Below are 2,972 nucleotides of genomic sequence, written 5' to 3' on the forward strand. Positions count from 1 at the left end.
CCCACACACACACACACACAACTTCTACAGGTAAGGGGCTTTTCACTTTAGGACAAATTGAGGTTGCTGATACTGAATTGATTGATAGGTGGCATTGAGGATCCAACTCGAGCAAAAAAACATCAGATTAAACTGGCCTGTTTAAGAGTGTCATCATTTATTCCATATTTCTTCAATATTTTGGTGAATCTAAGGTTTGAGAACTGAGCTTTCTTACAAAATCCTAAAGATGGATTCTTTATTTTTCAGGGGTGATGAGTTTAAATTTAAGGGTGTTTGAGCACCCTCCAAAAAGAGGCTCAAATCACCACTGCCTATAAACAATAAAAAAAAGTTTTTTGTTTTTTTTTATAGCTATGAAAGTGGAACCGGACATGTTCCAGACATCTTCTGTAAAGACTCTGAATGTGTTGAGGAAAACGTTTCACACAATACTTTCCAACATATTCAAATTTCCTGTCCATCAGAGTGAGGCCCAGTGACTCGTGCAAGGAAGGTTAGAACTCGTGTGCACATTCGGAGCACTTTGTGACTCCCTCGCCAACGCCGTTCAGAATTTGTAAAGATAAAATAAAACCTGAAACTGAACAGTATCTGTGGATCAGTCATAACAGAAAAATATCAAAGAGAAGCCTGATGGGTAAAATCAAAGACAATCTGCTGAGTCACTGGTTGCCATGGTTATTAGAAAGATGTTCATTTTTATTATTTAAAGTCTTTTATGAGAGAGGTTAAGTTAAAAAGACAGTTTAGCTCCAGTTTAACAGAGAAAACTGAGCTCCGGTTCAGTGGAAGTTGATGAACGTTTGGGTGTGTGCACTCTGCACTCCTGGGAACATCATGGAAAACATTCCTATAGCAGTGAGAGTTACATCATTGGGTAAAAGAAGACAAAAATCTCTATTTTTTTATGCATCATTTGTGAATTTACAAAAAAGATAGTGGGAATAAAATAGTATTTTTTTTTTTATTCCTCTTGCAATTAGTTTAAAAACATTTGATGGTTAAAAGCCAGCATGCCATCCTTACATCTTAACTTGAACATTCTGCAGTAAAATCAAATCTCTGTAAAATAATTAAAATTACCAGTTCAGTCCTGTGAAGTTCAACTTTCTGTGACCTGTTTGAACTTTGAACGGTGGTTCTGACGTGCGTCTGAGCTGTGGAACTCCACAGAGAACTGGGTTTTCTCAAGTTACACCAAAATCTGCCGTTCATGGATACTTTTTTTTCCACATTTGATTTGTAAAGTTCACCTGTTATACAATATACAGCTACCAAAAGTCAGAGCACAGTACAGTAGTCCCGCGCTATTTCGCGGTTCGTTTTTCGGAGACTCGCTCTACCAAGGCTTTTCAAAATAAGATTGGACATGAAACACAACTGGCTGATTGATGGATGAGCCGCACGATCAGCATGGATTTTTTTTTTCAATTTAAAATAAATTATTTTAAATTATTTAGCACCTGCGTGAAGCCCACAGTTACAGGGAGAAGCTTCCTCCTGCAGTCTGTCATGTCTGCTCTGCAGCGGAGAAGTGGGCGTGGCCGAGAGCACTTGCAGGTGGCAGAGAGCTGAGATCATGACACTCTGTGCTCTTTTAGAGCATTTAGAGTTTAGAAACATTGTTTAGAATATTGCAAGAGTGTGGGAAAGGTTGAAAACACCTTAAATATGAATACTAAAATAAACTACTACTTACTACTTGTACTACTACTCCTACTTTGCAGTTTTTCACTTATCACGGAGCTTCAGGGTACGGATCCCCCGCGATAAACGAGGGACTACTGTACTCCTGATCCAGCTGCAAGGATTGATGTTTTTTCAGTACATCTAAAGTTGAAAGGGCCGTAAGGAAAAATGAGGGGAAATCCTACAGGATTTTTAAAAAGTGTGATAAAAGGTTTGGGCATTGAAGTCCATAATAATTCAAGTATGAATATAGGCAAAATGTAAAACTTTATTTAATCAGTGCATGTATTTTAATCGTTTTTCATTTGCCAACGCCTCTAGATGCAGCACTTCGTTGTTTTCCTCTGAGTTTATTCTGTTATTCAGACAAAATAAAGTTTTATGTGGAGTAAATGTACAAAGTGATATTTGACCATCCTGAATCATTTCTTCTTAAATAAATAAAAAAGGCAGCAGCCCTCTGCTCAGTCACACCAACCACCTTCAGCTGGATCGAAGCCAGACAGTCACTTCCAGGCTCCAAGGCTGAATCGGAACATCTCTGACAGTTCCTGAGGTCCATCGGGCTTCAAACAGAAAATCAGCTGCATTAACATCCTGATGCATGCTCAATAATCAGCTGCATTAACCTTCAGCTCATTTTAGCCTGCTGCTAAATTACCCAAGTGTTTCTTAATGAGTCGAACCTTCAAGTCGGAGCTTCCTGCGTCTGCTGCCTCCGGGCCTCAGAGGCGGTTCTGAAGGTTACTGACTGAAAAGCCGCTGACTCAGCAGTAATCACAACACACGTGAGATGGCTTTGTGTTCACCGTCACCGTGTCAGGAAATACCTCAAATATTTTAAAAGCAGCTAGTAGTGGAAGCAGCTGATTAAAATGTAAATTAGAGCACAATAAAGAAGAGGACTTGACGCACACGCTGCAGATTTGTGGAGCAAAATGATTGAGCTGGAGAAGAAACCAGTTTAACCAAACTGAGGAGAACAGCTTCAATAGAAATACTGTTCTTTTGGCTGAACTTTAACGTCGATCAATTCAAAAATGTTCTAATCTTTTAATAATTCTGCAGTTAGGCTCGAGGATAAAGAAAAAGTTCAGTCAGCTACTTTGATTTAACCATTTTAACCAGTTTGCTGCAGAAATTACAGAGTTGATGCAACTTTTCTTTATTTTAATTATGCAGTTTTTGTAGTGTTTTCTGCTGCCTGTGATGCTGGAGGTGTGTGTATGTGTTGGGGGGGGGGGGGGGGGGGGGGGATAGCTACCGGCGGCAGCTGAGGG

At 39.6% G+C, this 2,972-nt stretch overlaps 1 protein-coding gene across 2 annotated transcripts in view; it reads right to left on the bottom strand.

Annotated features, from left to right (window-relative positions):
- The window catches only part of LOC119413374 (spectrin beta chain, non-erythrocytic 1), a 193,832-nt gene that overhangs the window by 55,737 nt on the left and 135,123 nt on the right, over positions 1-2,972 (bottom strand). The gene's annotated exons all lie outside the window — the stretch shown is intronic.

This window comes from Nematolebias whitei, chromosome 1, assembly GCF_014905685.2.
Source record: "Nematolebias whitei isolate Nwh7 chromosome 1, NemWhi1, whole genome shotgun sequence".
NCBI lineage: Eukaryota > Metazoa > Chordata > Actinopteri > Cyprinodontiformes > Rivulidae > Nematolebias > Nematolebias whitei.